We start from the raw sequence: 13,695 nt of genomic DNA, 5'->3' as shown, positions 1-13,695 counted from the left end.
GTATTTTGTGGCCTGTCACACACATGTCCGTATACAGCGAGGTTCACGTACAACGTGATTCAGACGTGTGACGGACTTCGACAGTCACAAGCGTGACCATTTGCTTAACTCTTGTTCATTAGCTCGTTCTTACCTCATCCTAGCTCTCATTTTTAGTACACGTTGCTGGCTTGATAGCAAATACATAATCACCAGGGTTTTTTTTTAGCTAGATTTTACTTCAAGTTTACTTCAAAAATTTTAGTAAGCTTTGTTAACTTAACTTTTTAGCCCTGTTTTTATTACAGTAAGCAGCCTTGGCTACCGGTTTAAGCTATTTTTAAAAACCATTATTTAGTTTTTACTAGCTAACCTTTACCTGATTCTAGTTATGTCCTAAATTAATCTTGCCTTCTGGTTTTGATTATCCAAGAGACGGTAGCTCCATATTATATTTCTTGCTAATATTTTTATTTTATTGCTATTGGATAATAGTTGGAATAATTGTTTATTAATCATAATTTTTATAGTGTAGCAATACACTCGAGAATGATGGTTTTAGTTATACTATAAAACGAATTGACCTACTGTACCTGAAATGTTAGCAAAGTTGGCTAGCTACCGAGTTAAACTGCTAGCTATAAGAGTTGTTGCTAAACTATTATACTGCTTAAATTTTGACTAATAATATATAAAATGTATGTTTTATCCCAAAAACAACAAATAAATCGATGAAAAGTGCGAAAAATTCCTGTTGTGTATCTTGGGTATTTACCCACTTACCTGCACACAGATTTGATATTTCACTTAAGATCCATATTCAAATTCATATTTCCATAAATATTGTTTAAATAGCTAATAACTGAGGTAGTGTTGTGTTGTTTACAAATTAATTGTACAATTGTACTGGGTGTAACATCCCCAGCAGGCCTTGCAGTTCAAAGCTCCTTTTATGGCCAAATGTCATGTCAAATAAAGAGTGAGTTAACACAAGCCTTAGGCTATGAGTGTGTATTGTTGCACAGCACACACACACACCCACACACACACACACACACACACACACACACACACACACACACACACACACACACACACACACACACACACACACACACACACACACACACACATCCCTAATTACACTAATTCATGTGTAGTTTGTGTTTTACAAGGATGTCAGCCATTTTCAATAATGGTTTCCAATCTGTTCTAGAGATTTCCTGATTGTTGCTCCACTCAGTCTTGAGTTTTAACACAGATTGGGTTGATTCACAAATCTAATCCTTATGTATCACAAATGCTATCGGAGTAGATTTACTTAAATACAGTGACATTGGGATCTTAGTTATACAATCCTAGAGTTTCACAATGCAAGCTTACAAGGAAACATTCTTGATAGTAACATGCAGTACTTACCTCACAGCTAAAATCATCCACTGCTTCTATTAACACAATTAAATAGTTTACCTTATGTTCTAGCTTGCTAGCAAACAAGCCCACTGGTTTTATTACACTTTATAAGCATTTAGCTGGTTTTAACAAAATAGTGATATATAATATCTTGTAAAATATTTTACCACTTGGGGGCAGTGGTTAGCACGTTTGCCTCACACCTCTAGGGTTGGGGGTTTGATTCCCGCCTCCGCCTTGTGTGTGTGGAGTTTGCATGTTCTCCCCGTGCCTCGGGGGTTTCCTCCGGGTACTCCGGTTTCCTTCCCCGGTCCAAATACATGCATGGTAGGTTGATTGGCATCTCTGGAAAATTGTCCGTAGTGTGTGAGTGAGTGAGAGTGTGTGTGTGTGCCCTGCGATGGGTTGGCACTCCGTACAGGGTGTATCCTGCCTTGATACCCGATGACGCCTGAGATAGGCACAGGCTCCCTGTGACCCGAGGTAGTTCGGATAAGCGGTAGAAAATGAATTAACCAATTTTACCACTTGTTAGCTAGCATGCTGGAAAATGTATCAATTAGCACAGTGCTTGTTAGCTTGATAGGAAATGCTAATTTTAGTGACACTTGTCTCCCTGAAATAGTAGCATGCTAGTAAACTCAGCTAGTTGCTTTTACAAAGTTTTTGTTTTGCCTCATGAAAAAGAAATAAACAGCTGAGTAAACACAGCATATTATTCTACCATACAGATATAGTTATAAAGCATGATTTCAGTCAGAAAGCCCAACGGCACTTTTCAGCATGTGTGATGATTTTAACACTTTAAGGACTGTAATCCTTTCTTGCTAGCTTCATTAGTTTTAAAGATCTGGATTTCAAACATTGAGCATATCTTGGTTTTTGACAGTTGACTTTAAGGATGGGGCAAAAAATAGTGCAAATATCATTAAAACATATTTACGTTATTTTAACTGTAAATATATACTTGGTGTCTTGTTGGTTTTCTACGTATTTTCCCATCAGAGAACTCGCTCGCTCTCCATGCCCAGATGATGAAATGTTTCGAGAGTTGGAATTGGGTGCAGTTCACGGACATGGAGCAAGATGTGTTAAATCTCACACACTGAGAAGAATCATTTACACGTGTTCACTGAGTGGTCTAACATACAAAAACCACAGGTTTATAGGATACAGCTGGTTTGGCTTCCCTATCTATCAGAATAATAAAAAAAAGCTTTCTTTTTCTATTTCTTTCACACTGACCTCAGATAAATCGTTTCTTGGGTAATCTTAGAGGTGGTACTGAAGCAACAGCAACAAGAGCCCCTGTTGTCTGATTGCTGCAGACACTCCAGCGAAAGTCACTTGCACCAAATGTCCTTGTTTGCTTTCAGATGCTGAAATGAGGTGTGAATTTCTCCACAACTGCTGATAGTGATCACCTTTTTTTCCACCCACAATTAAGGACTTATCTTATCTCACTGCTCTAATCAAGTTAATTTACATCCCATGTACTGTAATTTCCATCCACTGTCACAAACACATTGTAGCACACACCCAATCTATAGCAATATAGGACAGAACCTTTTGGACTGATACCCTCAGCATGATAGATCCCTCCATCTGTAATCTATTGTGCTGGGTGTTTAACAGAAGGTAACAATAACACGCTTATAGAAGCCCTGGGCAGCAGAGGGAGGAGTGTTTAGAAAAGGAGTGCAAATCAGAGAAATGAAAAGCAGGACTGTGTGGTTTCACCACAGCACTGAGACAAAGAAAGAGGCTAAGACGTGGAAACTTGTGTGTGCAATACCTATACACATTAGGTATTGCTAAGCCAAAAAACCCTAAACGTGTCTTGCTTCTCTTCCTGGTGCTCAAATCTTGTGTGAAAACCGTGTTCGATTCCTTTGTGAAATTCTTCAGTTGGATCCTGTGAGACACTCAGCTGGCCCCACATCAACTAGCAAGACAACAAAGTTGCCAAACAAGATGGATATCTAGCCGATCGTACACGCAACACGCGAAAGCTTGCAGATGAGTGTCACAAACACATTCTTAAGTGGTGTCATGTTCATCCGTGACACGTGTTTGGAAACGCGAGCGCATGTTCGCATCATGCAGCTTCACTTGAAAGCCCTGTGAGTTTCAGTCACGCCAGCATCCGTAGCTACAAACACTTCATTTCACTGTCACTCTCTGTCCTCTTACATTCTCTCATACGGTTACACATATCTCCTCTCACTTTACTTTCTACTTTTGTGTATTTTACGTTATGTTTATTATTTAATTTAATTTATTAAATGTCATTTTATCATGTCAGATTTCTCCTATGTTTATATTACTGTCTTGTTTCCCCAGGGATAATGGCATTTTCTGCTAGTTACTTGAGTGTATTTTCCTCTTTTTCTAATAAGTGTTTGTCCTTTTTTTTTTTTTAGGTGTTTGGTTTGTTTTAGCACTTTTTCCTGCATATTTTAGCATCCAATTGTATCCAATTTTACAGATTTTAAATTACCTTGTGTGTGTGTGTGTGTGTGTGTGTGTGTGTGTGTGTGTGTGTGTGTGTGTGTGTGTGTGTGAGGTAACATGTTGCTCTATGAAGCTTTTCCGTAGGACTGATTTGGCAATTCCAGAGCTTCTTACTCGAGCATGAAGGATGTTGCAGGCGAATGGCTGCATTTCTGTGTTACTTTATTTTTTCTTCATTTTCCTGAGTGAGATTCATAGCATTAAAGTTTTGTTAGTGACAGACTCCAATGTGTGTGTGTGTGTGTGTGTGTGTGTGTGTGTGTGTGTGTGTGTGTGTGTGTATTCTTTGGACCGTGTCTAGTTGACTCTGGGGTTCGTTTAGTACACCAGAGTGAACTAGACATGGTCCAAAGAATACACACACACGTCAGGGTGAGATGTCATGTGACCTCTGACCGGTAGGCGTGACCTGAAGGAATTTCCATACACGGCCACACACAAACAATTATCTTACACGTTCCATATACACAAGCCTGTGTGTATGTGTGTGTGTATATTTAGCCATTGATGAGGCCCCAAAACGATTATGTAATGAATAAATCTCCTGTGGGTGTGCTTGTTAGAAGAAAATCAACGATTATATTCAAGTTTTTAAATGAAAACCTGTGGTCTCGTATTATATAGTTTTATCACCATGTCTTTGAAAAACCTATTTGGTAAACTGAAGCTACTCTCAGGGTTAGATTCAGGTCTGGCACAGCAGTAAGTAACAACAGTACCCCTTATGTTAAGGGAAGGTCCTCATAAAACTCTGTGTGTGTGTGTGTGTATGTGTGTGTGTGTGTGTGTGTGTGTGTGTGTGTGTGTGTGTGTGTGTGTGTGTGTGCGTGTGCGTGTGTGTGTGTGTGGGCAGGAGGCGTTGGAAAAATTGGAGCCTGTGATTAATTAAGATGATGAAATCCAAAACGTTGGAGTCTTAAGTCATGCTTCATGTGCACTCGAGAATGTGCTGCTGAGGCTCCCAAAACACACACACACACACACACACACACACACACACACACACACAACACACACACACTTTCCCCAACCCCTCCTACACCTTTTTTCAGCTGAACCTGTTTCCATTTACTTTTATATTGGTCAGAAAGACAGCATTGCATTGACGAGGTTACACGAGTATAAAGAGGTTGCTGTTTAGAACATAAGATTTTTTGTTATTCGAATTCTACCGGTACTCCAACCAAAAGAATGTAATACTGACAATAAGTGAAAAAGGAAGGAGCTTTAACAACGAGTCTATTGTATCAAATGTAAAGGAAACAAAACTACTGTGAAATATTTTGGCACGAAACAGATGATGGACATACGAAACGTTCCTTGTGTTTTTTTTTGCTCTTGCAAACATCTGGCAGCATGATGCCAATCTAAGCTGTTGGACTTGCTTTCATGCTGATGGCTTTCTGACAACACAGAGACAAAACATGCCATTACTGAAAGACAGAGACAGACAGGAAATGTAAATACTGCATGGTTGTGATATTTTATACACGTAATTTTAAGTGAATTGTTCTAATCGGTATGTTTATCTGCTGTATGTGTACACAGTGGGACAATAATACAGCTTCCAGAATTACAGGACAGTACTTTATACATACATCCAAGTGTATATATACAAACCAAGTGTTCATTCTTGCCATTCAACATCCCAAAATAATTTGCAGTTTTTTGCAAGTAATGTGGTCCATGAAAGCCAGATAGTCATCAAACAATACGAGGCTCCTGGCTGACATTGTGAATGCTATTGATATTGGAGCAGACCTTGATGGTGATGTGATGGATTGCAGGACAAGTTGAAGTGTTTTCCGTGAAAGGTTGAGTTAAGGGTGGTATTCTTTCATCCTGGCTCTTATTTCAGGCTAACAAAAATGTTGAGATTGTGGCTTTGTTGAATGCAAGAGAGGACACTCCATTACGATAGGTACAGATAAGACGATTTAAAGATACAAAAGACAAAGGAAGAAAAACAAAGAAATTGGAAAACGTGCAGCTTAGAGTCTTGAGATACTTTTGGCCAGATGGTATAAGACAAAATATGAGTCATTGAGTTGAATTTACAGTATGACGATGGTACTGTTCCAGGGTCAGCCCAGTAGATCCAAAAGGCTGGATGGTTAAAGATCGGCCCATCTGCAGGAGTTTCGTAGTGTCGTTTTTAATTCTAATTAGTATAGAATTGCAGTATTCCAGGTTTAAGACAAAGGCCTAGACAAGATGTCATAAACAAGACCAGGAGAAGGTCTGCTAATCGTCAAAGGATACCCTAAGGTTCCTGGAGGACAGAAGACAATTGATGCAGAGCCTATTTAAAAGGTGATGAATTGCAGGTGTGCCTGAGATGACAAGAAGTTCCATCAGAAAGGATCCACCAGTTGCAACATTATCTGAAATAAAGAACAGGCAGAGATTGAAGACACTGGCAAACCAGAGTTTAAAAAAAGGAAGACCTGTACCCACAGTAAGGACAGGGTACTGTGTACAAGGAAAGGGTCCTGTGACCGCCCTTTCGAAAGTACTACTTAACAGCTATCCTTGTATTTGGAAAGCTGGAGGAATTGTGCGGTTAATCAGACAATACATTGCCAATAGATAGGTCAGCACCACGGAGACACGGAGACGGTTCCTGATGGCTGCAGTCACTCAGTTGAGTGGTGCATAGCAGGATGGTCTGTCAGTAACGCTCAACCTGAGACTGGTTCTTGTTTTTGCTTGCACGAGATGTCTCTAAATTGGCTTGCAGATAAATACTAGCCCCAGTCAATAGGCTCATAAATAAAATCTGTGTCCCATCTGATAAAAGGTTCCAAATATCAAGGCTGGAAAAATATAAACATGACTCGCTAATCTGGGAAAAACAGAATAATTCAAAGCAGTTCTAGTTATTATCTTGAAACAAAGTGCATAGAGGTAAATAGCACAACTTAAAATGGATCCGATCTAGCAATAAGTTATATAGCAATTCCAGTATGTCATCCTTGAGCTCTCTACATCAAGTTATCCTCATGGCGAGTTAATCCCACCATCATCCCCTCCTCATTAGGACAAAATAAGCGGGATGAAGTGAGGTGGGAAGGATCCAAAGTTGACTAAGCTGTCTCATCCATCATTTGTTAAGCACGTAAAAGAACAGCCATGGTGCCAAGAACCCTGCTGAGGCATCACGGGCAAGTGAACAGGGAATAGAAAGCAGGGGCCATGTATATAGAAGAGAAACAGAGGACGAGTGAAGGAAAGAAGCAGTTGTAACAGTGAGGATAAAGAAAGAGACAAAAAGAGACAGATGTACAGTCTTTGGGGGGGGGGGGATTAGATGTATTTAAATGTTTCTTTATGAGGACACTTTAAAAGCTATGATGTACTGTAGTATGTGACAAATAATTGTTTTCAGTAAATTTTAGGAGAATTTTCACAATGCTCCGGAAATGTTCTATATAGAACCATATGACATTGTGTTTCTCTATAAAGAGGGTTTTGGCAACCCTTTTTTCCTAAGAGTGAATGTTCCTATGAAGTAAAAAAGACAGTAAGCAGAGAATGATTTCTCTGTCAGTCAAATGAAGCTCACCGTCCTGCAGTGAATGTGACAGTTAAGGTCATCATACTGTATACCCACTATGACGTCTGCAAACTGTTCTGTCTCATGTACGAACGTAATCATCAGAGTAAATATGGAGGAACATAGCAAGGCACGCTCGTACTAATAAGGAAAAATACTGTAGCTCGCCTGACTAGCTCCTGGCTCATCAATCCAGCCATTGTACTTCAGCTCTAGGATATTACTGAAGTATAACAGTGTAGTTTTACCCCAGAGGTCACTGCGGTCAGGCTTTATTTAGCATGCAGCCATGCCAGTGACCCCGCAACCTTGACCCTACAGCAGGGGTCAGATGATGACATGTTCTGCTTCATTTCTGAGGTACGAACACACACCAACGGATAATTAAATACAAGTCTACAAGCCTGGAGCCGGACTGTGGAGACTTAGATTATGTTACGGAGACTCGCTGGTTTCAAAAGAAATTATATGATTGCTTAATAATGGTTGTGCTGAATTAAGAACCTTTCAAAAAGACATTTGGCTTCACCCACCAAAATTGCAATACAAATTCCCTCCAAACCACAAGAACATTTTCTTTCAAAACAAAATAGTGCTTTCTTCACAAAAGTCTCCTGTTTCTTTTCTTTTCTTTTTTTTTTTTGTGAACCCCAAAAGAGTTTTCAAATAGGTATTTCCACATGTGAGCTGTTGTTTCAGAAACATTGGCAGACTGAAAGGTTCTTGTAGAACCTTGCAAAGGTTTTCCTCAGAGATTTCAGAATATTAAGGGTTCTAGCTTTCTAAAGTCTCTACCATAGGAAAACACTTATTCTTTCCTGATTGAATCCATTTGAGCTGCTTAGGGCCTTTTTACACCTGGTCACTTCGTGTGTTTTCTCTGAACCGATAGCTATCTGATTTTTTAAAACTCTTCCATTTACATTAGGCCACATAAACGCGTCTTGGCGAATCGGATATCGATCCGATCTTTCTACTCCCGCCCAAAATGCTAATATATTTTACTTCATTTAAGGGGTGATTGAAATGGAACACGCTTTGGTGTATGTGGTTTTCAGAATGCGATCAAAAAGAAGACGAAAAAACTTGTTATGCTACATAACCATTTGGGAGGAGTATAGCGCTGACGTATGTGGCTTGAACAAACACATTCATTTACACCTGTCCAGTTTCATCTGTAACGCGTCCCAGACCACCTCCTGAAGGGGTTTGAATGATTGGATTTATATCCGTCTCAAAAACATTTCGGAGGGAATTTAGACCTGGTCTTTTTACCATTGGATAGCTATCTGATCACAGAAAATGCACGAAGTGACCAGGTGTAAAAAGCCCCTTAGAAACATGCAAGGGTTCTTTAGGCGGTCCATCTAGATGTAAAATGGCATTTTCCTATTATAGCAGGTTCTAAGCTGACCACAATAAGCAAACCTTAAGCATCAGAAGAACTCTTGAGAAACACTTGCATAGTACAGTATGTAGGTTCCCTTTTCAGAGAGGGTTCCAAGTAGAATCAATCTAGAACCATTAGCTTTCCAAAAGTGCACAACTTCAATTGATTCTCTTGAGAACTATCATAAAAAATAAACATACTTGGCCTACTGGGAGAACCTTTTTTAAATGTAGAACCTTAGAAAAAAAGTGCTTTATTGATCTGGGGGGCTTCAGGTAGAACCAATTTAGATAGCCAAGAGTTCCCTTTGTGTAGGGATTGGTCTCTGTAATCATGATATGTTCCAGGTGTTACAAAATAGCTGTTAGCATACTTGTGCAACCTATATAAGCAAAGAAGGAATTATGAGAGAATTTGTAAGACTAAAGGGACTGCTAAATATGCTAAACATGCCTCTGAAGCTATCAATACAAACCATGCTGGCAAAGTGGAAGCTAAAAACAGCTTCGTTACGTGAAGTGTTTGTCATATTATTGTGAAATAGATGACAGAATGTGATAGAAAATGATGCTGAAATAAACCTAGTATGAAATGGTGAGAATTTGCACAAAAAATTTGCAAAATGTTAGAACGCTGGCTAACAGTGCAGGATCACATGACCCTTTGCCCCTTCTCAATGTTTAACAGCTCCTTGGTGTTGATAGGAAGCACTACTCACTTTTACCCAAGGTCCCAACACACATTCACACATATTCTGCTCTCCCACAATCCCTTGCAACCCCCCCCCCAAAAAAAAAAACCCCAATGTTCCTCATAAAGATGTAGTCAACAGAAGGCCTGTATACCAGCAGACTCTCCTCGTCTCCTCTTCATTTCCCATCCGCAAATGTTTGTTTTGACATGGATGGATTAGCATGTAGCATTAGGACACCACAGTGTCCTGCAACATAAAAGAGCAAGAGACGTTTTAAAATTTCAGTCAGTAATGAGCTAATTTGGCTAATCGTTGTCTAATTGGGCTGTTTAGTTATAATGTTTAGTCATATGAGCTAAACAACCCTATTAGCAAGAGCTAAATAATACAGCTAGCTTTGATTTATTTTATTTGCTTATCAATAATTAATAAATGAATACATCTGTGTTCCTTTTATATTGTTCCTTTAAAGCTCTTTATTTCCTAACTATCTCTAATGACTAATACTAAAGCTAAGCTAACCATTCATTCTAAATGTTCCAATTAAGTATTTACATAGCACTGATACAAAATAGGGGGCATGGTGGCTTAGTGGTTAGCACGTTTGCCTCACACCTCCGCCTCCGCCTTGTGTGTGAGGAGTTTGCATGTCCTCCCCGTGCCTCGGGGGTTTCCTCCGGGTACTCCGGTTTCCTCCCCCGGTCCAAAGACATGCATGGTAGGTTGACTGGCATCTCTGGAAAATTGTCCGTAGTGTTTGAGTGTGTGAGTGAATGAGAGTGTGTGTGTGCCCTGCGATGGGTTGGTGCCCGATGAAGCCTGAGAAGTTCGGATAAGCGGTAGAAAATGAATGAATGAATGAATGAATGAATGAATGAATGAATGGTCCAAAATGGATGCTAAACACATATTTCTGATGCCAAACTTTTTTTTTCAAAACATTGCCACATTAGTTGTGTTATGTTCAGTCCTCACAGGTAAAAAGAACAAATGCAGCAGATTTATCCAAGATGACGAACTCAGGCTAATCAGCTAAAGGGTTTTATTTGTTTCTCTCTGTTTCTGTGACACACACAGTGTGATCATAGCCAAGCCAGAGAGGGAATATTATTACAAATGAGGGTCAGATGTGTGAATGTGTGTGTGTTTAAGCAGGATGCTAGCAGAGAAACAGTGTTATTGAGCTGAATAAATAGAGGTGGGGAAAGTATGTGTGTGCAGATTGAGTAATTGCTAGTGTGTGTGTGTGTGTGTGTGTGTGTGTGTGTGTGTGTGTGTGTGTGTGTGTGTGTGTGTGTGTGTGTGTGTGTGTGTGTGTGTGAGAGAGAGAGAGAGAGAGAGACAGAGAGAGAGAGAGAGAGAGAGAGAGAGAGAGAGAGAGAGAGAGAGAGAGAGAGAGAGAGAAAGACAAGATCGGCACGAGCGCAGAAAGGGTGTTGCAGATCTCTTTAGATACGGCCCGTTCCAAAACACTTTGTGTAAATACACAGACGCCCACAAGCGTACACACATGCACACACACACACACACACACACACACACACACACACACACACACACACACGAACACAGAGTCAGGTACTTTCCCTTGTCCTCTCCCACTCTGCATGGTTCTTCATAGCACGTGTATGATGTTAAATATCCAGCTGTCTGCACTCAACCCTTCCCACCTCTCTCTTTCTCTTTCTTTTTTTCATCCTCTACATCATCCTGTCCTCCCCCACGTGCCCCCTTTCTCCTGACAAAACACAGGAGAGAGGTGGGAGTTGAGAACATGCGGAGGAATCTGCAGGCATTCCTCCTCCTTCATTGCCTCATTTCCTGTCCCAATCTTGCTGTCTCTCCCTCAGTAATTGTAAACAGAATTCTCTCTTTTTCCTCTTTTCCACCTTTATCAATGTGCTAGTCTTCGATGTCTCTTTCTTTACTCGTTTCCTTTGTCCGCATGTGTGACCCTCTTTGCCTCGCCAATCTGCTGGAATTTCTCTCTTCTGTCGTCTCAAGGATTTCATAGATAGATGAATAAATAAACAAATGGATTTGGATTTATGACTTAAATTAAAGCACGGCACAGAGAGTGTTTTCTTTTTGGTCAAACTCTTGCACAGTCACTGTTAATCCCATTTCTTTCATTATTTCTTCACAGTGAAAGATCTCAGTCTAAACCTCATGCCTGCCTCATATATTCTTTTCTCTCTTTTTTCCCCCTGTCCATTTCTGACTATTGTAGCCAGTGTGACAGACTCTGTTGGGTCAAGATGCAATATTTATAGCTTGCAAACTAATTTTATAGCATGTTTACCACAATTGTTCATTTTTTTAGTTTCTCTATGGGAAGAGAATAAAGAAGACGGAGCTGGATAATGAATAGTGTTTTAAGGCCCTAGCCATGATGGCGCTAGATGTTCGGGAAGCAGGACGTTCCGGTCTGGACACGATGAAGCGGAGTGGAAAATATTCAGATAAAGCAAGAAGCATCAGAGAAGTAAGAAACATGAAGTTAAAGAATTCTCACAATGGACTGTTAGTATAGAAACTAACAAATAGGTCAGCTTTAATTTAATCATTCTTACTATCACTGTCTGGAGAGTACAATGAAGAATATATGTTAAAAGAAGTGAAAATAATGGGACTCTATATTGTACATCTAAGATTTGGTTCCACATTTCTCAGCCTAGAGCAAGAATCTGAGGCTAAAGTGAAGCAGCATTCTTACCAAAACTGGAATGTTCATCCACACGATTAGACAATCAACTATTATTTATCATGCACCGACTGTAACCTCCGATTCCTGGTCTTGGCTGACTGGAAACCAGTCTCCTGCTGTCCAATTCATCTTGTCTGCCTCAGGGTTTGCCATGTTCTAGGTTTAGAATTCACAGTGAAATGAAACAACATTTCTCCAGGAACATGGTGCTACATAAAACAAAAGAACACAAAGCTAAAGACTTAAGTCTTAGCCACATAAAGTGCAACCTAGTGCAACAGTGCGAGACAAGGACAATGCAAACAAACAATACAAATCATTACAAGACAAAATACACAAAGTACACAAAATAATGCTGACCAGTGTGCATACTGTATTATAATGTACATTGTGTAACAATTATAAACATGTATGTAGTAGCGGGGGGGCACGGTGGCTTAGTGAGTAGCACGTTCGCCTCACACCTCCAGGGTTGGGGGTTTGATTCCTGCCTCCGCCTTGTGTGTGTGGAGTTTGCATGTTCTCCCTGTGCCTCGGGGGTTTCCTCCGGATACTCCGGTTTCCTCCCTCGGTGAAAAGACATGCATGGTAGGTTGATTGGCATCTCTGGAAAATTTTCTGTAGTGTGTGAGTGAATGAGAGTGTGTGTGCGATGGGTTGACATTCCGTCCAGGGTGTAAACTCCCTCGATGCCCGATGACGCCTGAGAGGCTCCCCGTGACCCGAGAAGTTCGGATAAGCGTTAGAAAATGAATGAGTGAGTGAGTGAGTGAGTGAGTGAGTGAGTGAGTGAGTGAGTGAGTGAGTGAGTGAGTGAGTGAGTGAGTATGTAGTAGCAGCAGTTAAATGAAGTGTTTTCAGCTCAACGCAGATGGTCATTTGCCATATCATAGCCTATCGCAGTCTTCCTGTCATCTCGAACAATAGAGTCTGGCTGTTCTCCCATGCCCTCTCTCATCAACAAGATTTTGCAAAACTGCTGCTGAGTGGATGTTTTTGTTTTTTAAAACATCAAGCCAAAGCTCTTGACCTACACATGCAATCTAAGCTTGCTAACAGTAAATACACCTGACAGTATGCAGGTTTAAGGTTGTGGGCTTGGTGAAGCCTCCATCATACTGCACAGTAAACAAAGCTAACTGGTGTTTGAGAGGAGAAAACATCATCTGCTACAAAAAGAAGAAGCAAAAAGTCACTAAAAGGAATGAAATGCATGATTTCAGGACCTAGAATTCCAAGATGAAGAAACTTCTCGAGATGGTTGGTATTTCCCCTGTATTTCGATCATTAACACAGTAAATGGGGAAAATGTTTAAATTGTTGTTTCAATAAAATATTTGGTGTCATGTCTAGGCAAGTAAATTGATGGGATGCATTTATTTCCAGGGATTTCAGAACAGCGTAACAGATATTGCGTCATCGGGCAGGTTTTCGAAAATATG

The sequence above is a fragment of the Tachysurus fulvidraco genome, chromosome 1, assembly GCF_022655615.1.
Source record: "Tachysurus fulvidraco isolate hzauxx_2018 chromosome 1, HZAU_PFXX_2.0, whole genome shotgun sequence".
In the NCBI taxonomy this organism is placed as follows: domain Eukaryota; kingdom Metazoa; phylum Chordata; class Actinopteri; order Siluriformes; family Bagridae; genus Tachysurus; species Tachysurus fulvidraco.
This window is presented reverse-complemented; position numbering follows the sequence as displayed.